The sequence below is a fragment of the Macaca fascicularis genome, chromosome 12 (assembly GCF_037993035.2).
Source record: "Macaca fascicularis isolate 582-1 chromosome 12, T2T-MFA8v1.1".
Classification (NCBI taxonomy): Eukaryota; Metazoa; Chordata; class Mammalia; order Primates; family Cercopithecidae; genus Macaca; species Macaca fascicularis.
Window position 1 is genome coordinate 62,719,746 of NC_088386.1, and position 26,218 is coordinate 62,745,963.

A 26,218-nucleotide genomic window follows, 5' to 3' on the forward strand; every position below is an offset into this window, starting at 1 on the left:
AGATATTTCTATGCTTTCCTCTTGAAGTGTTACAGTTTTAGGTTTTACGTGTAAATCTATGATCTATGTTGAATTCATTTGTATGTATAGTGTAATGTAAAAGTCAAGGTTTTTTTTATTTCCATGTGGATGACCAGTTGTTCCAGTAACATTTTTTGAAAGGACTTTTTCTTAAAGCACTGCTTTGGTGCTGTTGTCAAAATAATTTCAGCATAAACATATGGGCATATTTCTGGACCCTGTATTCTGTTTTATTGACCTATGTTTTATTCTTTCACCAGTATCACATTGTCTTGGTTACTATAGCTTTATAGTAAACATTAAAGTCATTTAGAGTATGTCTTCCAAGTGCGATCTCCTTTACCAAAGTCCTCTTGGCTACAGTGCCAAAAGAATATATTGTTTTCCATATTCCTTTAGAATTAACTTGTGAATTTTTTAGGAAAACAAGAAATCTTACTAGAGTTTTTATTATAATATTACAAATTCTATAGATCAATTTGAGGAGAATTGACATCATAGCAACATTAAGTCCTCCAATATTTTAACATGGTATATCTTCTCTTTTATTGGAGATACCTCAAATTTACTCCATGAATATTTTATAGTTTTCAGTGTAGAGTTCATGCACACATTTTAGTATATTCATCTCCAGTATATTATGCGTTTAGATTTTTAATAGACAATATTTTTAATCAATTTTAGGTTCACAGAAAAATTAAGCAGTAGTTATGAAGATTTGCCATACACACCCCTTGCCCTACCAATTCGTAGCTTCCCCATTAACGATATTTCCCACCATAGTGGTACATTTGTTACCTAAGTCCATAGATACTCTTTGTAAACCCTAATAGAGTGAGAGTATTGCACATTTTATGTGTTTGGTCAAATATAAAACAATATCCACAATTGGAGCAACACTGCCCTAAAAATTCTTTGTGTCCTGCCTGTTTATTCTTCCTTCCTTCCTTCCTCCCAATAACTCCTATCAACCACTGATGTTTTTATTGCCTCCATAACTTTGCCTTTTCTAGAATGTCATATAATTAGAATCATACAAAAGGTAGCCTTTTCAGACTAGCTTCTTTCATTTAGTAATATGCATTTAGGTTTCCCCCATGTATTTTCATGCATTGATAGCTCATTTTCTTTTACATTGAATAAATTTCATTGTCTGGATATTCCACAGCTTTTTGTCCATTCACCTACTGAAGAACATTTTGGTTGCTTTCAAGTTTTGGCAATCATATGTAAACCTGCTATGAACATCTGTATGTAGGTATTTATGTAGACATTAGTTTTTAACTTTTTGGGGTAAATACCAAGGATAGTGATTGCTCAATCATATGATAAAAGTGTGTTTGGTTTTATAAGAAACCACTAAGCAGCCTTCCACAGTGGCTGTACAATTTTGCATTTCCACCAGCAATGAATGACAGTTCCTATTGATCCACATCTCCACCAGCATTTGATGTTGTGAGTTGCTGGAGTTTGACCATTCTATTGGGTGTATAGTGGTCTCTCATTGTTGTTTTAACTTGACGATGATGTGGAGCATCTTTTCAAGTGCTTATTTGCTATCTGCATATCCTTTTTGGTGAGGTGTCTGTTAAAATGTTTGGCCTATTATTTAGTTGGGTTATTTGTTTTCTTATTGTTGAATTGTAGGCATTCTTTGTATATTTTGGATAACAGTCCCTTATCAGATATGTCTTTTGCAAATTATTTTCTCCCAGGCCATGGCTTGCCTTTTTATTATCTTGATGCTGTCTTTCATGGAGCAGAAATTTCTAATTTTAATGAATTCCAGCTTATTTGTTCTTTCATGGATTATGTTATTGATGTTGTATCTAAAAAGTCATCACTAAACCCTAGGTCATCTAGATTTTGTTTTATCTTATCTTCTAGGAGTTTTGTAGTTTTGCACTTTACATTTAGGTATGTGATCCATTAGAATCTTTTTATAAAACATGTTAGGTTTATGTCAAACTTAATTTTTGTATATGGATGTCCACTTGTTCTGGTACCATTTGTTGAAAAGTCACTCTCCATTGTATTGCCTATGCCTGTTTGTCTAAAATCAGTTGGCTACAAATTTTGATAAGTTGTATTTCTATTTTCATTTAGCTCAAAATATTTTAAATATTTTGAGGTTTTTTTCTTTGATGCCTGTCACACTTTCTAGTAGTATGTTGCTTAATATCCATATATTTGAGAATTTTCTCATTTTGTTCTGTTATTAATTTCTAGCTTAATTCCATTGTAGTCTAAGGATAGACATCGTATGATTTCTATTCTTTTAAATTTAGAAATGTCTATTTCATGGTCTAGAATGTGTTCTATCTTACTGAGTGTTCCATGTGAACTTGAAAAGAATGTGTATTGTGCTATTTTTGCATAGAGTAGTCTATAGATATCCATTATATACAGTTGATTGATGGTTGTGTTCATCTGTTTTTGCATTGCTATGAAGAAGTTCCTGACCCTGGATAATTTATAAAGAAAAGTGGTTATTTGGGCTTGCACCTGCTTCTGATGAGGCCTCAGGACACTTACAATCATGGCAGAAGGCAAAGAGGGATCAGGCAAGTCACATGGCAAGAGATAGCAAGGCAGGGAGGTGCGGCACTGTTTTAAACAATCAGATCTCATGTGAACTCACAGCAAGAACTCACTCATCACCAACAGGATGTCACTAAGCCATTCATGAGGGATCTGCCCCAATAATCCAAACACCTCCCATAAGGCCTCAACACCAACATTGAGGATTATGTCTCAACATGAGATTTGGAGGGACAAACATCCAAATTATATCAATGGTGTTGTTGGATTCAACTATGTTCTTACTGATTTTCTGCCTGCTGGGTCTGTCCATTTGTTACGGGAGTGTTGAAGTTTCCAACCATAAAAATACATGTATCTATTTCTCCTAAGACTTTTATCAGTTTGTGCCTCTCATAGTTTGATGCTCTATTTTTAAGTATATACACATTAAATATTGTTGTATTGGATAATTGCATCCTTTGTTAATATGCAGTACCCCTCTTATCCCTAATAAATCTCCTTGCTCTCAAGTTTGCTCCATTTGAAAATAATATAGCTATTCCTGCTTTCTTTTAATTAGTGTTAACATGGTATACCTTTCTTTACCCATTTACTTTTATTCTATATATCTCTTTGTATTTAAAGTGGGTTTCTTGTAGATAATGTATAGCAGGTCTTATTTTTTTTATCTACTCTGACAATCTCTGTATTTAATTGGTATATTTAGACCACTGACATTCAAAGTGATTACTAATATAGTTAGATTAATATTTTTCTTATTTGTTACTTTTTATATCAGTTGCTCCTGTTCTTTGTTTTTGTCTTCCACCATTCCTTTTATGCTTTTTGTTATATCAGTTGAGCATTTAGTGTGATTTTATTTTCTCTCCAGTCTTAGCATATTGTACTTTTTTAAAACTTTTTTAATTTGTTGTTCTCAAATTTGCAATATATAGTTACAACTAATCCAAATCCATTTTCTAATAGCTCTGGACCACTGCATGGGTAGTGCAGGTAGTGCAAGTGCCTTATAATCCTAATTCCTCCCTCCTGTCCCTTGTATCATTGCTGTCATTTCACTTGCATATAAACATACATAAACATATAGGTACATACATAAACATATATATAATCAAATACATTATTGCTATTATTATTTTGAATAATTATGTTAGATCAATTAAGAATAAGAAAAATAAAGATTTTTATTTAATCTTCATTCATTCCTTCCTTGATGCTTATTCTTTCTTATGTAGATCCAACTTTTTGACCTACATCATTTTTCTTCTTTCTAAATGACTTATTTTAACATTTCTTCCAACACAATTCTACTGGCAACAAATTTCCTCATTTTTAAAAAAAATCAGAGAAAGTATTTCCTCCTGACTTTTGAAGGACAGGATACATAATTCTATTTGGTGGTATTTTTCTCTCAACATTTGTATATTTCACTTCACTCTCTTCTTGCTTGCAGGGTTTCTGAAGACAAGTCAAATATAATTCTTATCTATGCTACTCACTAGGTGAGCTTGTCTGTTTCTGTTTTTAATTGCAGCTTCTTTCAGGATTTTTCTTTAATCTTGATTTTCTGTAGTTTAAAAATAATATGACTACATGTAGACTTTCTGACATTTATCTTGTTCGGTGTTCTCTGCGCTTTCTGGGTTTGTGATTTGGTATCTAACATTACTTTGGGGGAAATTCTCGGTCATTATTGTTTCAAATTATTTTTTCTGTTTCTCTGTCTTCTCCTTCTGAGAGTCCCATTACTTTTTTTTTTTTTTCTTTTTTTTTTGTAAGTTGTCTTACGGTTCTGGGATACTCTGTCCTGGTTTTTGTTTGTTTTTTGTTTGTTTGTTTTTTAATTTGGGACATTCCTATTGAGATATTCTCAACTGTATTCAGTATTCTGTATTCTTTAAAGAACTATATACTTTCCTCAGCTGTATTCAGTCTATTAATAAGCCCATCAAATACATTCTTCAATTCTGTTATAGTTTTTGAATCTCTAGCATTCCTTTTTGGTTCTTTCTTATTTTTTGTTTGTTTGTTTTTGTTTTTGTTTTTTTGAGACGGAGTCGCACTCTGTCGCCCAAGCTGGAGTGCAGTGGTACGATCTCCGCTCACTGCAAGCTCCGCCTCCCGGGTTCACGCTGTTCTCTTGCCTCAGCCTCCCGAGTAGCTGGGACTACACGCGCCGCCACCACTCCTGGCTAATTTTTTGTGTTTTTAATAGAGACGGGGTTTCACCGTGTTGGCCAGGATGATCTCGAACTCCTGACCTCGTGACTGCCCACCTCGGCCTCCCAAAGTGCATTACCCATCTGATCTTGTATGCTCTCTTTTTTATCCATTAGGACCCTTAGCCTATTAATCACAGTTATTTTAAATTTCCGGTCGATAATTCCAACATCCCTGCCATATCTGAGTCTGACTTTGAGTTTGTCTATTCAAACTATATTGTTTGCCTTTTATTCATAGTCAGACATGATATACTAGGTAAAAGGAACTGCTGTAAATGAGCCTTTAGTAGTATAATGGCAAGGTGTCGGGGGAGAGGAAGCCTTTTATAGCCCTATGATTAGGCTCTGGTTAAACAGTTTCTCCTTGACGGCAGACTGTTCAGAACATAATTCTCTAGTTTATTTCAAAATGATTCTTTTTTCCCTCTCTGACACCAAAAACATGAGGTGACTTTTTATTATATTTGTTGTGAAGACCAGGTAGTGCTCCTGAAGGCAAAACTTACAAAAATGTAGGTGCTCTCCTATGACTGGGTTGCCCTGGGGTTTTTAAGTCTCAGAGTAGTCCACACTGAGCCTCCAATAACTCTTCAAGTACAGCTCACTTTTTCCTTCCCTAGCACTGGTTCTCGTAGAGGTTACTGTTTAGAGTTTCTGCTCTGGTAAGTTTTGATTCTCTGTATTTACCTATTAGTACCTCCAGTCTTGACAGCAGTTTGCCCTGTGACCTCACTTTTCTGATGGATCTAAAAAGAGTTGATTTTTCAATTAGTGCAGCTTTTGACTTCTTAAGACTGAGTGAGTGGTAAACACCAAGCTTCTTACATGCTGGACCAGAAACTGGTAGTCTCCTTTTAAATGCTTTTAAGTGGTAAAGTTTCTTTAATTTTATTTTCTGATTCTTTGCAGCTAGTATTTAGAAACAGTATTAATTTGGGTATGTTGGACACCTTGTGAGCTTGCCATATCTACTGGGTGTATAGCTGTGTTTGTGGTTTTATTAGTTATGGTAATTTTTGGACATTGTTGAATATATGGTTATGACTGAATAATGAGAGCTGTACTTCTTCGTTGCTGATCATTTTGTCTTATATTTATTTTTCTTGCCCTATTATACTTGTAAGGTACTCTAATATACCAAGTGGAAGAGGTGAGAGTAGACATCATCCTCTCATTCTTAATGTAGAAAAAGCATTCATTTGATTGTGTGACATTAGCTTTAAGGAATTTTGTACATGCTCTTTGTTGAGTTTAAAGAGTTTCATATTAGTCTTTGTTGAGAGTTTTAATCATAAGTGACTATTGAATGCTATCAAGTATGTTTCTTCAGATATTGCAATGATAAAGAACTGTTTTTAAAAATTTTATATTTAAGTTTCTAATATGTTGAGATTTTTTAGTTTATGCTCAGGAAAAATATTAGTCTTTAACTTCTCTTTCTTTTAATTCCCTTGCCTGATGTTAGTATCAGGGTTAGGTAGGCTTTAAAAAAGTATGTCAGGAAGTGTTTCTTCCCTCTGTTTTTTTGAAAAATTTTAGGTAATATTGGTATTATTTCTTTATTACATCTTTGATAGAATTTACCAATGAAGTCATGTATACTTGAAATGTTTTAAGTGCAGAGATAATTTAAATCAAAATTACAATTCATTTACTGAATATAGAGTTATTTGTATATTTTGTTTCTTGTGTTGCTTTTATAAGTGGTATCTTTTCAAAGAATTTATTCACATCATCTGAGTTGTCTATTTACTGACAAAAATTGTTTATCAATACTCTCTTATTTTTCCTTTTAAAATCTGCAATATCTGTAGTGACATTCAATATTTCAATCCTACGACTGATAATTTCTATTTTCTCCTCTATTTTAAGCAACCTTGCTAGATGTTATCAATTTTATTAATAATGCAATTAGTTTTGCTTTATCTTTATGGTATGTTTCTATTATATGGATGTCTAATGTTATTTTTCCTATTTGCATTCTTCAACTTCTTTTCAGTTTATTTTACTCTTCTTTTTCCAGCTGCTAAGGTAAAACTTCTCTTTTTGCCTTTCATCTTTTTTTTTTTTTGAAAAGAGTCTTGTTCTGTTGCCCAAGCTGGAGTGCAGTGGCACAATCTCAGCTCACTGCACCCTCTGCCTCCAGGGTTCAAGTGATTCTCCTGCCTCAGCCTCCTAAGTAGCTGAGATTACAAGTGCACACCACCACGCCCAGCTAATTTTTGTATTTTTAGTAGAGAGGTAGTTTTGCCATGTTGACCAGGCTGGTCTCGAACTCCTGACCTCAGGTGATCTGTCCACCTCAGCCTCCCAAAGTGCTGGGATTACAGGCCTGAGTCACTGCACCCACCCTCTTTATTTTAATAAATGCATTCAGCGCTATAAATGTCTGACTAGTTACTGCTACAACTGCATTCTATAATTTTAACATGTTTTTAGCATTATAATTCACTTAAAATTTTATTTTAATTGTTTTTCTGATTTATTCTTCTACTCATGGGGTACTATGAAATGGTTTGTTTTATTTAGAAATATTTGGAACATTTTTAGGTATCTTATTGTTATTGATTTCTACTTTAATGCAATTGTGCTCAAGGAACATACTGTGTAGGAATTACTAGTTTGCTATATAGAGAGATGGTTTTTTAAATAATTATTTTATGTTCACTTGAGAAGAATATGCATTCTGTTATTAGGTTGGTGTTTTATACATGTCAGCCTAGTCAAACAGATGATAGTGTTTTTGAGTTTTCGACATATTCACTCACATTAGTCTACTTATTCTGTCAAGTATGGAAAGAGATGTTAAAGCTTCCAACTATGATTGTGAATTTATTTCTTCCTTAGTTCTGAATTTTTAAATTCAAGTGTTTAGGGGTTTTGTTATTGGGTATATATGGATTTAAGAATCCTATGTCTTCTTTATAAATTGGTTCTTTTTAATCATTGTGGCATGCCCCATTTTACATCCTACACACTCTTAACCTCAAAGTCCACTTTTTCTGACATCAATATAGCCACGTTACTTTTCCCATTCTTAGTGTCTTCATGACACACGTTTTAAATGTACTTTTTATTTTTAATTGTTGTGGGCATAAAATAGGTGTATATATTTATGGGGTACATGAGATATTTTGGTACAGGCATGCAATGCGTAGTAATCACATCATGGAAAATTGCGTATCCATTCCCTCAAGCATTTATCCTTTGTGTTACAAACAACCCAATTATGCTCTTTTATTTTCAAATGTACAATTAAATTATTATTGACTACAGTCCCCCTATTGTGCTATCAAATAGTTCTTATTCATTCTTTCTAACTTTTTCTGGACCCATTAACCATCTTCACTTCCCTCTCCCACAACACCACACTATGCCTCTTAGCCTCTGATAACCATCCTTCTACTGTCTATGTCCATGAATTCAATGCTTTGGTGTTTAGATCCCACAAACAAGTGAGAACATGAGTTTGTCTTTCTGTACCTGGCTTATTTCACTTCACGTAGTGACCTCCATTTTCATCCATGTTGTTGCAAATGACAGAATCTCATTCATTTTCATGGCTGAATACTACTCCATTGTGTATAAGTACCACATTTTCTTTATCCATTTATCTGTTGATGGACACTTAGGTTGCTTCCAAATCTTGGCTATTGTGAAGAGGGCTGCAATAAACATGAGAGTGTAGATATGTCTCCAATACATTGATTTCCCTTTTTTGAGGAAACATACCCAGCAGTGGGATTGTTGGATAGTATGGTAGCTCTATTTTTAGTTTTTCAAGGAACCCCAAACTGTTCTCCATAGTAAATATACTAATTTGCATGTTTACTTACAGTGTACTAGGGTTCTCTTTTCTCCACAACCTCACCAGCATTTATTAATGCTGGGCTTTTGGATAAAAGCCATATTAACTTGGGTGACATGATATCTCATTGCGGTTCTGATTTGCATTTCTCTGATGATCAGTGATGTTGAGCACTTTTTCATATGCCTGTTTGCCATTTGATACGGTTTGGCTGTGCCAACCATATGTTGAACCAGCCTTGCATCCCAGGGATGAAGCCAACTTGATCATAGTGGATAAGCTTTTTGATGTGCCGCTGGATTCTGTTCGCCAGTATTTTGTTGAGGATTTTCATGTCGATGTTCATCAGGAATATGGGCCTGAAATTTTCTTTTTTGATTGTTTCTCTGCCAGGTTTCAGTATCAGGATGATTCTGGCATCATAAAATGAGTTAGGGAGGAGTCCCTTTTTTATATTGTTTGGAATAGTTTCAGAAGGAATGGTACCAGCTCCTATTTGTACCTTTGGTAGAATTCGGCTGTGAATCTGTCTGGTCCTGGGCTTGCTTTGGTTGATAGGCTATTAGTTATTGCCTCAATTTCAGAATTTGCTTTTGGTCTGTTCAGGGATTCAACTTCTTCCTGGTTTAGTCTTGGGAGGGTGTATGTGTCCAGCAATTTATCCATTTCTTCTAGATGTTTTTATTTTATTTGCCGAGAGATGTTTATAGCATTCTCTGATGGTAGCTTGTATTTCTGTGGGATCAGTGGTGATATTCCCTTTATCATTTTTTATTGTGTCTATTTGATTCTTCTCTCTTTTCTTCTTTATTAGGCTGGCTAGCAATCTATCTATTTTGTTAATCTTTTCAAAAAACAAGCTGTTGGATTCATTGATTTTTTGAGGGGTTTTTCGTGTCTCTATCTCCTTCAGTTCTGCTCTGATCTTAGTTATTTCTTGTCTTCTGCTAGCTTTTGAATTTGTTTGCTCTTGCTTCTCTAGTTCTTTTAATTGTGGTGTTAGGGTGTCGACTTTTAGTGCTATAAATTTCCCTCTAAAGACTGCTTTATCTGTGCCCCAGAGATTCTGGTACATTGTGTCATTGTTCTCATTGGTTTCAAAGAGCTTATTTATTTCTGCCTTAATTTTGTTATATACCCAGTAGTCATTCAGGAGCGGGTTGCTCTGTTTCCATGTAGTTGTGTGGTTTTGAGTAAGTTTTTTAATCTTGAGTTCTAATTTGATTGCACTGTGGTCTGAGAGACTGTTTGTTATGATTTCCATTCTTTTGCATTTGCTGAGGAGTGTTTTGCTTCCAATTATGTGGTCAATTACAGAATAAGGGTGATGTGGTGCTGAGAATGTATACACTGTTGATTTGGGGTGGAGAGTTCTGTAGATGTCTATTAGGTCTGCTTTGTCCAGAGCTGAGTTCAAGTCCTGAATATCCTTGTTAACTTTCTGTCTCGTTGATCTGTCTACTATTGACAGTGGGTGCTAAATTCTCCCACTATTATTGTGTGGGAGTCTAAGACTCTTTAGAACTTGCTTTATGAGGCCAGGCACGGTGACTGAAGCCTGTAATCCCAGCACTTTGGGAGGCCAAGACGGGCGGATCACAAGGTCAGGAGATTGAGACCATCCTGGCTAACCCAGTGAAACCCCGTCTCTACTAAAAAATACAAAAAACTAGCCGGGTGAGGTGGTGGGCGCCTGTAGTCCCAGCTACTCAGGAGGCTGAGGCAGGAGAATGGCATAAACCCAGGAGGCAGAGCTTGCAGTGAGCTGAGATCCGGCCACTGCACACCAGCCTGGGTGACAGAGCGAGACTCCATCTCAAAAAAAAAAAAAAAAAAAAAAGAATTTGCTTTATGAATCTGGGTGCTCCTGTATTACATTCATACTTATTTAGGATAGTTAGCTCTTCTTGTTGAATTGATCCCTTTATCATTATGTAGTGGATGTCCTTTTTGTTGATGTTGATGCTATTTCTTTCTGTTTGTTAGTTTTCCTTCTAACAGTCAGGACCTTCTGCTGCAGGTGTGCTGGAGTTTGCTGGAGGTCCACTCCAGCCCCTGTTTGCCTAGGTATCACCAGTGGAGGGTGCAGAACAGCAAAGCTGCTTCATCCCAAAGGTGCACCTGCCAGATGCCAGCTGGAGCTATCCTGTATGAGGCGTCTGTCGACCCCTGCTGGGAGGTATCTCCCAGTCAGTAGGCAGGGGGTTCAGGGAACCACTTGAAGAAGCAGTCTTTCCCTTAGCAGATCTCCTGGGAGATCTGCTACTCTCTTCAGAGCCAGCAGTCAGGAGTGTTTAAGTCTGCTGAAGCTGCGCTCCTTCCCCCCCAGGTGTTCTGTCCCAGGGAGTTGGGGGTTTTATCTGTAAGCCCCTGACTGGGGCTGCTGCCTTTCTTTCAGAAATGCCCTGCCCAGAGAGGAGGAATCTAGAGAGGCAGTCTGGCTACAGCAGCTTTGCCTAGTTGTGGTACCCAGCAGCTTTGTTTACCCTGTGAGGGGAAAACCACCTACTTAAGCGTCAGTAATGGTGGATGTCCCTCCCCTTACCAAGCTTGAGCATCCCAAGTTGACTTCAGACTGCTGTGCTGGCAGCGAGAATTTCAAGCCAGTGGATCTTAGCTTGCTGGGCTCTGTGGGAGGGGGTTCCGCTGAGCTAGACCACTTGGCTCCCTGGCTTCAGCCCCCTTTCCAGGGGAGTGAACAGTTCTGTCTCGTTGGCATTCCAAGTGCCAACTGGGGTATGAAAATAAAACTCCTGCAGCTAGCTTGGTGTCTGCCCAAACAGCTGCCCAGTTTTATGCTTGAAACCCAGGGCCTTCCCTTGGGTAGGGGAGGGAGTTCCTTGACCCCTTACACTTCCCAGGTGAGGCTGTGCCGCACCCTGCTTCTGCTCGCCCTCCATGGGCTGCACCCACTGTCTAACCAGTCCCAATGAGATGAGCCAGGTACCTCAGTTGGAAATGCAGAAATCACCTGCCTTCTGCATTGATCTCGCTGGGAGCTGCAGACTGGAGCTGTTCCTATTCAACCATCTTGCCAGCCCCCTCTCTACTCTAAAGTTTCTATTGAATAATTTTAACATCTAAGCCATCTTTGCCTCCAGTGCTATTGACTGTGTTTTCTTTTAGTGGTGGATCACATGTTCTTGCTTCCTTTGGGGCTTCATGATTTTTTAATTGAGTACTTGGACATTTTGTGTAAAGAACAGAACAAGCTGAAATAAATATTATGCCCTCTCAGAAAAGGGCACATTTATTTTGTAAGGTTGTTAGTGTGGGGTAAGTCAATTTAGTCTATAGATTAGCTATGTATCAGTTCTATGATTGTCTTTGTTATAATTAGTTCACCAGAGGATTTATATTAGTGAGTGGATTTGAAATCATTGTTTAGCAAGTCCTGGTAGTTGAGTTTCTGAATGGTTTGTCTCAGCTGCCCTGCACTCCTTTCAGACTTCCGGAGAACCCAGTCACCTGTATGAGGGAGGGATGTGTCTGTCTGCTCCTCTGTCCATAATTCATTTGTAGATGGTCACTGCCTTGCACTCAGCATAAGGGACCAGGTTGACTGTGAGGTTTCTCTCTTCAATCCTGCCCCCAGTAGATCTCATTGCAGCTGAGCGAACTTCTATGGGAGACAGTTGGTGGGCAGGCATAGATCCTCTTTGTGCCTGGGACTTAAAAGAATTTTTAAATGTCACACTAGCCCACATCTACTTTTAAGAATAATTAATAGCTCAGCTGTTTTTGTTTTATCTACATCTATGGTAGCTTCCTCCTCCCAGTGATGTGCTAAAGTTGAAAACGATAGTTGTCTCTAATCTCATAGATAGAGCTTATCATTTCTTTTTCATTTCAGTTCATTAGGTTTCTCCTATAACCTTGGTTTTCAAATGAGCTTAAAACAATACTATAATTTTATATTATATTTATGAATGTAGAGTATTCAGCTCATTGTTATTTTAAGAATGTGTTCTCTTGCAATTTCCTGCATCCTAAGGGAAATCTGAAGTCGCATTGACATCTAATGTGAACATTTTTCCATGTTATTAAATATTCTTCAAAAACGTTTTGTAAAAAAAGTCTGCTTATAATCATTCTATAATGTATATTAATTTGCTTAACAAATTCTCAATTTGTAGGCATTTAGATTGTTTAGATTTTTGCCCTTATGAGAAAGATGAGTTTATATTTTAAAAATCAGTTAAATATTCATGTGCTGCTTTGCCTCACTCCAAATTAATATATTCATATAAATTTAAATAATGAAACACTACACTTATCTATCAGATATGCAAATATCCAAGTGTTTGACAGTACTCTCATACCAGTGGTAGAAGATTAAATTGGCAATAACTGTAATTTAGCCCTTTGACATTTGACATTTGTCAATATCTCTCACATTTATTAAAAGCATGTAGCCCTTAATATATCAAGCACACACATGTTTGAGATTATTGATTGTATCATTTTTTCTAATAGAAGAATTCTGGAAGCAACCTAAACAACTACGAATAGGAGACTAACTAAATGGAATATGGTATGTCCATACAATGGCCATGAAGATTAGTAAGATTTTCTTATGCTAACAGAAATTGATTTGCAACGTTATTCAGTAAAAACAACAAAAAAAGCTAATGTGGAGCATTGAGTATATAATTCTCCCATTTGTAGAAAAGTGAAAAGTATCGTTTCATCTATGTACATGTTATTTATACTTGCATTTTATGCAAATATGAACACATATATGTGCTTATATACAGAGAACATTTCAGGAGACATGAAAAACTTAACAGCAATCAGTTACCTACGTTAAAAAGGATTGGGTGCTTTTGTAGAAAGGATGTCTTATGCATAATTTCTTGTACTGTATGAAATGTTGACTCAACATATAGCTATGAAAAACACATTTCTATTTCTTATACTTACTAATTGCATTGAAACTGAAGTATTTAATTAGTTTGGAATATATTTTGAAATAAAGTACAATGTGAGCTTTTAAAATAATTTGTTTCTATTTACTTAGTTGGGTTTCCAAAGGCTGTTTGACAAATTTCTTCCATTTTGTTACCTTTACTAAACAGTATTGTTTGATTCAGGATGGTTATTTTTATTCCACTAAAAAATAATGCTCATTTTTCCGCTAGTTCCACAGCATTTAATTAATACAGCTTTGTAAATAGTAATTTTTGTGGGGGCTAGTGAGCCGTATTTGTTCATAAGTTTTTTTACTTCACTCTTTTCTTTTTGTATTTATTCTCCTGATGAAATTTAAAATTTGATGACCACCTTCAGATCTTTTTTTGGACCACTCAAATTAAACTTTTTGCTTTTTTTTCCTCACACCACTAATTTCTTCTCCTTCATAAACTTATCCTGTTTTATACATATGTATTTGTGTGTTACTAGGGCCTATGGATGTTTTATTTATCTGTAAACATCATATCTAGCACAGCACTTCACACAGAGGTGTTCAATAAACATTTGAAAACTTTCTCAGTGAAAGAATGTATGACTGAATGATTGAGTAAATTCATCAAGCTCCAAAAAAATTCAACTAAATTTTATTTCTCCTGCTTTTCTCCACTCTCATATTAAATGAAACAGAATATATTTTAATCTAAGACTAGATCCCTGAATCATTACATTATTAACATAATATAATGTTATATATATTAAAGCTGTGTTCTTTTTATATACATTTTCAAAGAATATTTTAATTTTACATCCAATTTTATAACTGCAATTACAATATTTGTTTGGTTTTAATGCAAATGTCTTTTTATACAATAAGCTTCCCATTCTTTTACTCTTAACTTGGAATCTTCTTTTGTGAGCTTGCAGATATATTTTACTCACTTCCCCAGTGAGGACACATTAATCATTTTCTTTTTCTTTTCATTTTTGTTGTTGTTTGTTTTTCTGAGACAAAGTCTCTCCCTGTCTGGAGTGCAAAGGCGCCATCTTGGCTCACTGCAACCTCTGCCTCCAGGGCTCAAGCAATTCTTCTGCCTCAGCCTCTGAGTAGCTGGGATTACATGGGAGCACCACCACACCCAGCTAATTTTTTTGTATCTTTAGTAGTGACAGGGTTTCACAGTATTAGCCAGGCTGCTATCGAACTCCTGACCTCATGATCTGCCTGCCTTGGCCTCCCAAAGTGCTGGGATTACCGGTGTGAGCCACCGTGCCCGGCCTAATAATTTTCTTTATCTGAGAATTTTCTTTTCTTTTCTTTTCTTTTTTTTTTTTTTTTTTTTTTTGAGACAGGGTCTTGCTCTGTTGCCCAAGCTGGAGTGCAGTGGCATGATCACTACTCACTACAGCCTTGACTTCAGAGCTCAAGGGATCCTCTAACCTAAGCCTCTGGAGTAGCTAGGACTATAGGCACATGCCACTTCACTGGGCTAGATTTTTTTTTTAATGTTTTTGTGGAGACAGGGTCTCCCTATGTAGTCTAGGCCCTTCTCAAACTCCTGGGCTTATGTCATCCTTTCGCCCCACACACCCGAAGTACTGGACTACAAGCATTGCCCATTGCACCTGATCAGAAATTGTTTATATATTCTAAAGTATGCCTCTATATTCTTCGTACATAAATAACAGAAAGTGGTCTATAAATAGTTATCTATTCAAATCTACGTGCATTACAAAAACAAACAAACTTGAAACACCTTTCACTTAATATTCCACTGTTTCATAGTGCATATGTTACTGAAGAACTCTGAGATCAGTTGTCTTTTTTCTTTATTCATTATTTTTTAATCTTTAAAATTCAAAAATTTATAAGGGCATATCCAGATGTCTTAAGCCTTTGGTTTTGTCATCTCAGATCTTACTTCACCTCAAAAACTTTTTCTTTCCTTTTAAATTTAATATTTATTTCTGTGCTATTTTGCTCTTTCCTCCTCTGAAACAGTTATGTTTCTTTGATCATACCTCTTCCTTCATATTAATCCTTATCTAGGTCTTCATTTTCATCTCTTTGATTTTGCTCCTGTGTTATGGAAAAATTTCTCAAAATTTTCCCCATTACATTGATTGAATTTCATTTTTATATGTGCTCTTCTCTGTATCAAGTGCCATTTTAATTTTTGTGTTGAATTTTGCATTTTTTGCAGTCTGTTTTATTCTTCACTGTTTTCATTATTTTATTTCATTTTATTGTCTCCTTAGTAACAGCTAATCTACTTTCATAGAAGCTTCTCTCCCTGAATCTTTTTGAGCACATCAAGAACATAGCTTGTGTTTTGTGACTTTTTCAGATATTTTGGAATAAACTAACAAACTTTATCAGTTCTGTGCCTCATCCAGTCACTGTCCGTTACCATTGTTTAGCATTGCCTCTTTATTCTACCTTGTCTACTTACTTCAGTTGTATTGGGTCTTCATTGACTGAGGTCTGCTATTTCCTTTCAAAAAGTACATTTTTCTTATTCTGCCATCACTAAATACTTGGATCCTATCATTAATTTCTCCCATCAATTTTTCTTTTCCTTCTGAATTATATCTAAAATATTGAATTACTGATACTGTGCAAAGTTGCTGAATAGAATTATGACTTCCATCCTATATCTTATAATCCTAACTTGTGTTTTCAGATAGAATGTGTAAACTTCCTTTTGTATGGCACAGACCATGAAATATTACAGATTTCCACCATCCCTTCTCTAAAGCATTGTTACCTTAAAAACTTAACAACCCATCACTGTCTTTTCCTTTTTTCCTGAAAGACATGGTGTGTGCAAAGTACATAATGACGGGGTAGGGGTGTAGCAGAGGCAGGGCTGTGGCTTGGGCTGGTCCCGAAGATGTTTACATGGAATTGTTGAGCCCACCTAGTTTCGGTCAAAGCAAAATGAGACTGTGGAGTGAGTCCAAGCCTCTCTCTTTTATTTGAGAAAACTATTTGTTCCCTTCTGACTCAGAGTTTGCACTATGCAGTATGTCATCCAAAATTGTGATTCATGTTTGTTGCTCACAAAGATAACCACAATTGAAAATTCTGTACAAATTTCAGCATATCTCCTCCAACTTCTCTTTCTCTTTGTCTTCTTTAAATTCTTGTTTCTCTTCAACTTCTCACTCTCTCATTATTAGTAATTAATGTTATTTTTTGTTTTTTAAATTATTTTAATTGAAGGTTGACAAGAAACCTATCAAGAACATCTAGACCTCCACCATTTTTTAACCAGGAAGCTTCCTAATTATACCTTACCTTTTTTCCTCTGGAACAAATATCATTGATTCTCTCTAGTTCTTTCATTCATTCATGTCTTTATTATAAGGGATATGTCAATCCAAATTATATTTAGAGGACAGAGATGATCCTTTAAACACTGACATAACTAGTAAAGAACATTTTTACTTTTATTTTTTATATTGGGAGCCAGATCATTAGAAATCCTACTCATTGTGTGCTCCAATGGTGAGTCAAGAGGGTCCACATTTGGCTCATTGGTTAGGTGTTTATGCATCCCTGTTCCCCTGGACCATCCCAGCTTATGCCATTACGTTTGCATAGTTATTAATGGTGCTTTCTTCACTCCCAAAAGCCCCCTGGCTTGCATGATAAACTTATCATGGTCACTCTGTTTAACGCTATGAGATATGATTTAAATATGAGTCATATGCCCAAAGACCTTATTCATATGTTATAAATACCATGATGTAATTTTAATGGAATTAAACTTGGACAAGTGTATAGTTGATTACTTGTATAGTTGATTACATTTAGATGCAATTCAATTACTAATACTCTAATTATGCTTACATGACACCTGAATGGGTCAATGGGTCATGCTACCTGCAAGGGTCTAAGCAGATTGCCAAATCCTCATTGGTGGGCTAGTATTTTGTGTATACTAGCTAATAATATGAAACTTTCATATTTATATGTTTGCTCTTTAATTCTACAAACCTTAGATGGGTCCCATTGGGTCAGGATTACATATCAGATGACTGAACTACAGTTGTCCCTGCTTTAAAGTTCCCATACCTCCCATACTAGTTCACTTTGCTACCATGTAGACAGGGCCTTGCCAGAGCCTACCTATTGCAGGCCTACACTAAGAATTTATTATGGGGAAGAGTTGATCCCTCTCAAAACATATCACCCAACATAGTGCTTGGATAGAACTTTTAGATTAAGGTCAGGATAAATAATATCCCAAATAATCCAAACATATAGAGTCAGCAGAAATGAATCCAATTCCCACTTTTGCTGATTGTTAACTTTTGTCCATGGAGAAGTTATTTAACTTCACTATCCTTATTTTCTTTCTATAAAATGGTGAAAACACTAATATCTAGGGGTTGCTGACAGAATAAAAGAAAATAATAAAGGTAAATCACCTAATTAAATTCCTGGCACAATTTCTTTATAAAATGTAGATGGTTCTCTTACAGGAAAATTAAAGAAAAAAAAACATTTACTACTTTTTTGGAAAGTTTTTATATTAAGGAACAAGAAAATAAATGTGAGCCAAATCAATGTTGGTCTTTTATGTCAAAGAGAATAGTCTTCACCTAACAAATGGTAGCACCAGCAAAAATAGAAAAGGGAGTGAATTCAAAATGTCTCATAACCTAGAAAAGAAGCACATAGAATTCTGAAATACCCTAACCAGATCAATTTTATTTCAGGTTATCAAGAACACCTACAAATATGGATTCCTAAGTGGACCTAACGTCATATATCAACTTAACCTAAGATGGAAGTCTTTAGCAGTAGAAAGGCTTTGTATATATTAGGGGCTCTGTTCTGTTAAATATTGTCCATTGTAGACTAGGATAAGATATAGATTGCAAGTTGTGAAAAAAGCAACTATACTAGATGGCAAAAACAAGCTGTAGTAATGGGGTGGCACTGTTTTCATTCACTTAGCACAAAATGAACAAACATGAGAGAATGTAGATGTAGCTTGTCAAGAACAAATGCAACAAAGGTTTTAATGGAGTGTAGTTAGATGATTCAATAATGTCATACTGCTGCTGAAAATCTAATGAGTACTCATTGATATTTAATAAAAAATATCCATACCCAACCTTTCTGTTGTTTATCCATTTGTCTTCCAGATTAAACATTTTATATTTTGCTATCTCCAATCTGCTGTTAAATCTACCATTGATTTCTTAATTTCTGGTATTGTATTTCTCAATTTTTGAATGTCTATTTCGTTGTTATTTTGTCGTTTTAATTTTCTCATGAAATTCTCTATCTTTTCTTATATTTTGTGTGTTATTTCTTATATTTTCTTAAATACATCAATTGTGATTAAAGTCCTTATCTGACAATTTAAGTATCTACGACACCTGCTTCCTTGAAAAGTTTTTTTTTAGTATCAATGACAATATTGTCTCTTTGCATGCCTAGTACTTTTGTAATTGAAAGGTAAGCAGTGTGTATTCAAAAACAAAGCTGCAGATTGTGACCTTCATCAGAGAGATTAAATCTTTCCACTGCTGAGCAGCTAAATGGAGAGCAGAGAGGCACTGACCACCTTAATTTTGTTTTTTTCTTTTCTTTTTTTGAGAATCTGTGAGATCCTTTTCTCCTCAACATGTAGTCTGCAGGAATCTCTGCTCTATTTTCTAAGGTTTTTCAGCTTGGCTATTTAGCCTCACACCATGTGAAGCTTCCAAATTTGGCAAATGTCTTGAGATTGGCTGTGTTTGAATATACTCGAATCACCAATTTTATCACTCCAAGCCTGATCAAATGCCCAAACCTTTGCTGGTTCATCTGTCTCCCATCTGCTAGGGCCAAGACAGAATTCTCAGCCTCCAGCTAAACCCAGATTATCAAGTCATTTCTAAAGACAGGCAGTTGTTGCACATTATTTTAGAGTCAGTATCCCTGTTATTTGAAGGCTTTCAACTGTTACCAGCCCTCCTCAGAGATACTTGTTTAAGTATCATGAAAATGTAGGCTATCTCACTTTACTTTTCTGTGTTTGGGCTTACAGTTGTATCCTGCTATCCTGTGAAATTTTGGAATTTAGGAAACATCTTAGAAAGAAAATAGAATTTGAGATCCTTCGCCTGTCCAGTTTTGTCACTGCAGTCCCATGGAATTGCCCAAGGTTCTGCTGTTTTTCTGTTTCCAGCAGCAGTGTTCTCCTTGGACCAAGCCCAGATTCTCAGGCTCTACCTGCATCCAAAATTGACAAAGACCCCCAGGACAGCCTCAGATCCTCAACTTATATTTGTAAAGTTCTTGTCTTTCTTGAACTGTACTGCTTCTGGGTCTCATTGTTTTGGCTGTCTCTGATGCCTAACATATATGATCTCTGTAATTGATGCCACTTTCTAATTGTCTTCCATGACAGCATTGGCCTGATGCTAATTATTAGCATCATCCCACTACAAGAACTTAAGTAAGCTTCAGTCAAGTACAATACAGGTTTTAATAGGTAGAGGTATCTAGGCACTATCAATATCAGATTAGACAGGGAGTAAAATTTTCCATTTGAATGTACAAGTTTTGTGATACAAGGGATCACCTTATGAATCTTTCTGCCTTTATACCTGTCTATTTATCACCCATCCATCCATCTACCCATCATTCATCTATCTTGCTTTCATAGTAGTTTCATAGTAATTGATTAAATTGTTATTAAATGAAGAATGAAATTCAGTGTCTAAGGCCACTGTAATAATGAATGGTCAGAATCTAGGTCCTGATGTTTTCATTGTCTTCATGACTAAAATGAATGAACCAAATTATGTGATCACTAATTAATTTTATGACTGAACATTTTTGCTTAAACTTAGGTCATTTAATTTATGTGTGCTCCCGTAGATTTAACACTTATTGCCCTTAATTATTACCAATTATTTTACAGTGTTCCACCAAGGTTTCTTTTCCTGACCATTGTTTGTTTATCTTAATGTATAATCATTGGGTTTTTGTACTAATATATACATTAGAAAATTTATTATGAGAAAAAAGTGAAAAAATACTATTTAATGTATATGTATTTTTATCAAATACACTTTTGTCCTGAAAAATCAAAAACAGCAAGCTTGAAGAAAAGTTATCATGAGTGAAACTTAAAGAAACATATCAATAAAATGGAAAGAGAAAGCAGTGAGTTTTTAATAAGGAGAGAAGGTGAGGAAGGTAGAAGTCAGATCTTTGAGTAATTAACAACCTTTAAAAAGAGTAAAATCACCATAAGCATCATTAGCAACTATCTGCAAATATAAGAATAAAATTGACTATGTTTACATTATAGGATCCATCTCCTCATAATTTAAATTTAATTATTGTGATTTCAGATCCAGTACCATTTTCTTTTGCATATAGCAAAGTAATAATTATTTATTATGTAAATATTATGTTGGAGTAATAATGTAAGTATAATAATTAATTTATATATATTATTTCATTTCATCTTCACAACACCAATGGAAAGTTGGTCAACTTAGTCCCATTTAGTCACAGTTGAATAAAGTAAAGCTTAGACAACTTATGAAACTTGCCCAGATCACAGAGTATATTATTGTCAAAGCTATGTTGAAATCCTGTGATTTAAATCAGTATTGTCCAATAGACCTTTCTGCAATGTAGGAAACATTTTATATCTGCACCAATACATAGCTTCTGTCCACATGTGGAGACTGATTTACTTCAAATGTAGCTGAAGAACTGAATTTTTAATTTTACCTAATTTTGATCAATTAAAACTTAAATGGCTACATGTGCCTAATAGCTATCATATTTGGAAGCACAACTCTAAGTTATTAGTCTATACTGGCTCCTGGCCCTGAACACTCTTACAGAGTATATAGAACACTATTTCAGAAAGTTGTTCTTAGAGTTAATATTTTGGAATATCACTCCTTGACCTACTTTTTACAGAAACCAATATTGTATATGGAAAAATGTAATATATATTCTAATTTTATTAGTTAATATTATAGTAAACAGCTTATGAATAGGCATATATAGGAAATAGAGTATATATGTCAGTTGCTTCTTTAAGCCAAAGGGCAATTTGCTTTCTTTATTTGAGTTTGTTGTTAGGCCACACCACATTAGGAAAGTCATAGAAGGGAGGAAAGATAAAGGAAGCTGGTTATTTTCTATGTACTAAGAATGTATGAGATGTTGGCATTTTTGAGCTAAATAGCAGTGCTCGTTGGGTTCTGGGTCAGATTGGTGGCATGTGTTTGGTAAGTCCTGGCAGCAAAGGACATTTAATATGATTCTTTCAGGAGCACGTGAGGTGACTCCTTTTCCCTGCCTGCTCTTCCTCATGCCGAATGATTCAAAGCTAATATTGATGAGCAGGACTCACATGGCAAGGGTGCTCTCTATTCGCTCTAGAATTCCTTTCCACCATTCTTCCTTTGCTCTTTTTTTTTTTTTTAACTAAACCAGCACAGCCTTTACTTAAGTCAACACTAGAGTAGTGTTTTGCTTTATGTGTGAACCCTCAAGAAACAAACAAATGTTTTACATATCTAAGAACATTTTGTCAAAGAAAGGCAATGTCTCCTCTTCCCGAGAATCCATGTTAATTATTCCACTAGAATGAATGGAAACTTTTCCCACCTGCTTTATTTTCATATTCTTGAGTCTTAAAAGATTGAAAGTATTAAAACAAATGCAAGTAATTCCAGAACTTTAGTCCCTCCTTTTCCTCATCGACACTGGTTCATTGGTAGACTTTATACAGAAATTCAGAGCTGGCTGGTGGTCGTGGCTGTGGAAGGGAGTTTGATTGACTGCACATGTGTTAGAGCCATGCATACATTACTGAGGACACTATGAAGCAGAGTGGCCTCAGAGACACTCTTCTTAAAAGAGTGGTTGACTCAGGCCCCACCTTTACAGAGCTCAGTTCCTAAAAATAGGTGCCAAGTCGCATCCTTTAGACGCTCTGCTAAAATAAATTCAGCCGTCCCATCTATTTGCTTGATAGACCCTTCAGTGGAGCGGGCCTCCACTGCACCTATTGCTTTCAGGGGACTGGGAAATTTGCTGTGCATGAAACAAAGGAGGAAGCTAGTCTGTGAAGAGCTATAAAGATATATGATATTTCCACAAACTTGGGGTTAAACCTAAATATCATAAAAGGTAAGTGTAAAATAGTCATTGACTATATGTCTGCTTCCTGAATTTTAAAATGCTCTCACTGGTTACTTAAGGTCAATGAAGACCATAGGTCAAATTGTAATCACTGTAAAAGAAAATATCCAGTTGAATTTTGCTTTTATGATAATATTTAGCATTGATTTAATAGGATAAAATTTAGAGCTTCATATGTTAATCTGCTTGCAGAATAGCAATTTTCATACTTAATATTGAAGAATAATGAGTCAAACCTGATAAACAGTCATGAGTTAAAATTATACTTCAACTTACAAATAAGAGGGAAAGCAGAGAAAAAATTAGTTTGTCATTTATGAGCAGAAATGTAATTAATATATTAAAAATATAAATTATATTTCTTGGAATTTGTTGAGAGAAAGGAAGAGTTTACAACATTGTCAACTGTTACAGCTTGCTCAAAGAAATGCATGAAAATTATTCTTTTTCAGTCTTACTTTGCTTTTGTAGTTCTTGCTCCAGCCAGAGTCTCATCTCCTCTGGGAGTATTACTGGAGTAAGATTAAAGAATCAGGTTCTTACATGTTTTGCAGAATTAAGAAAAGCACTGCCAGTTGGATCTGCCAGTCCTAATTATAGTAACTACAACTTTAAACAGAGAAGACTGAGATTTTACTTTAAAGATATCATGCCCTATATACTGTTTTAAATGGATTTTTCTTCTGTCTTCAATTGCCTGTGAACACTTTAATTTGGTCCTGTTGTGCGTTAAATGTTTAGATGTTAGAGACTGAAGTGATTTGGAAGAGATGTGATAACAGAATCTCTTAAGACACCAACTAAACGCAAGGACACTTTAAGATTACATAATACAGGGTTTAAATTTAGCCAGCTGGTGCTGAACCAAAAGATATTTTATTTTTACCAGTGCTCTATTTGGTCACTGACAAGCTGTAGGTTGTTTGAATTATTTAAAATTTTATGTGCAGTGTGCCAAAGGACAGGCAAAATATTTACCTTGGTGACATTCAGAGCCATGAATGTTAATATGAAAGAGCACCTGTTTTGAGTTTTAGAAGATAAAAGTATTGAGTGGCAAAACTATTGGATACGAAATGAGAAAACCCTGAATTCTATGCCTAAGTATTTCTCTTCTCCTCTGCCTAATCTTTGAGTATTTTTTCTTCTTGCTAGCAACATGTAAACTAACAACTAGATCCATTTCTAAAAGTCAGTCCGCATTTCAGATACCTGCACTATGGCCAAGTGTCAGCTGTTTGGGAAAAATGCAGTCTGGAGTTTGGACTAAATGTTTCTGCTTTCATCTAGTGCTGGGCATCTTTAAGATTTAGCTTCCCTCAACCACTGAAAAATAAAATGAGACATTCTTTAATGATCTCAGAGGGCTTTACTGGGGAAAATGTTCATGGAAAAATGTCAGTTCGGGCATCATTTCTTCTGTGATTACAGGGGAAGAGAAGAGTGTTGCCTTTCTTCAGCTTTAATTTGAGGTTAAAAGCCCACAAAGTTCATGGATAATGTACTGTTGTTCACAGTTGATAGCTTCCCACTATTCTATGAGTTCCAGCCTCTCGCTTTACCTTTACCATGTTTGAAAAACTTCTCCACCTTAGTATTGTTTTTACTTACTTGGTAAAATACTGCTTATGATGAGGCAATGTGGAGTTGGACACTCCTGGTAACTTCAATACTGGGAACTGATATATTTCTCTCTCTCTCTCTCTCTCTCTCTCTCTCTCTCTCACTCTCTCACTCTCTCACACACATACACAAAACTCTGGGTATTAAAAGAGACCATTTTTTGTAAGACTTATTTGATAGCTAGGAGTCGTGTCTAGATGTATTAATTTATAGAGCAGGGCAGATAATAAGTGCCCAGCAGCGTAATTCCAAGATTTTTGATTGAACAATCTGTGAAGACAGAACTTAACGGACATTATATTGTCTTTTTTATTTGCTTCCCACCTCCTCTTATTGAAGTTACACTTTGAAATTTAATTAAATTATAATGTGTTTCTTCCTGTTTCTGAAACAAACACTTGCTCATTCACATCACAGGTTCATCCCTCACAGAACGGTTACTTCACCTTTTCTAATTAATTAATGACTTTTTTAGAACACTGATTTATTCCATATAGGTGCATGTTGTTTATATGAGTGTGTGGCATGTTGTATTATCTGTTTTCTGACACTAATTCTGATATTAAGTGTTGTGTCTTTTCCAACACCAACCAGTTCTCCAATTCTCTGACACCAACTGGCTGTCCTACAGTTCAATTCAGTTCTGACACTAGATCTAGGATTCGGCAAAGACTCACAGGTTGAAGGCTCAGTCCCACGAGGCTGCCCACTTCAGAAGACAGCCACTAATGGAGTGCCCAGGCCACCAATCTTTCTGCCCACCAGACTAGAGATTAAGGGATCCCCACAACCCCCTCCTCAGATGATTGGCTAGAATGGCCCACAGAACTCAGAAAAATGTTCCATTTGTTATTACTGGTATATTACAGAGGCTACACTTCAGGAACAGACAAATGGAACAGATGCATAGGGCAAGGTATGGCATTGAAGGGCAGAAGCACACAGCTACCTTGCTTTCTTCTAACAAGTCATCCCCAGCACTTGGATGTGTTCGCCAATCTGGCAGCTCACCAAACCCTGTCCTTTAGGAGTTGTTATGGCAGATTCATTACAAAAGGCATGAGTGATTAAATCATTGACAATTGCTGATTGAAGTCAATCTCCACCTCTCTCTTCTTTTCAGAGGCCAAAGATGGGGTTGAATGTTCTAACCCTCTAATCACTTATTGCTTTTTCTGGCAACAAGCCCCTATCCTGAAGCTACTCCCCACCCCTACCCCCCACTCCTAGCTGCCAAGAGTCATCCCATTAGCATAAAAAAAGTCATTCTCAGGAGACTACAGGGTTTCTATGCCAGGGACTGGGGACTAAGACCAAAATATGTATTTCTTATATAACATATATTATTATGTCCACAATATGGTCTTCTCCTTTGACATGCTACCTATGAACTCCAGAGTAAACATTTCTTACTATTTATTTTCCTAGCCACTGGAATCCACCTCTTACAAATTTAACCAAATTATTTTTCCATTTGTATAATATAATCAGTAAGAGCACAAAAAACAATGACAATTAGGCAATGAAAAGAGCAGGTTTAGGTTTCTTTAAAAAGTTGAAAGTCAGCAAGTGCAATCAATTACTTGTATGTGTTTTTCACAACAATGATAATGTGGCCATATTTAATGACTCTTGGGGCTTTGTAAGCCTAAATAATGGCATAAAAATAACCTCCCAGTGAGCAGCACAGTAGATAATCCACATTCTTGGTAGAATAGTTTTACTTCTTCAAATGTTCCAAAGATAAAAGAAATGTATTGGCCAGACATGGTGACTCACGCCTGTAACCCCAGCACTTTAGAAGGTTGAGGCAGGCAGATCTCTTGAGCCCAGGAGTTCGAGACCAACCCCATCTCTACAAAACATTAGCTGAGCATGGTGACATGCGTGCCTGCAGTCTCAGCTACT

General features: G+C 35.8%; 1 protein-coding gene across 4 annotated transcripts in view; it reads left to right on the forward strand.

The window, feature by feature from the left end:
* The window catches only part of XIRP2 (xin actin binding repeat containing 2), a 622,353-nt gene that overhangs the window by 521,474 nt on the left and 74,661 nt on the right, over positions 1 to 26,218 (forward strand). For 2 of the 4 annotated variants that reach the window (XM_005573371.4, XM_065525609.1), the window contains exon 1: positions 22,516 to 22,675. The exons of the other annotated variants lie outside the window; for them this stretch is intronic. The gene's annotated coding sequence lies outside the window, so the exon portion shown is untranslated. Of the gene's footprint in view, positions 1 to 22,515; positions 22,676 to 26,218 lie in introns of those variants that run through there. 4 annotated transcript variants of the gene reach the window in all.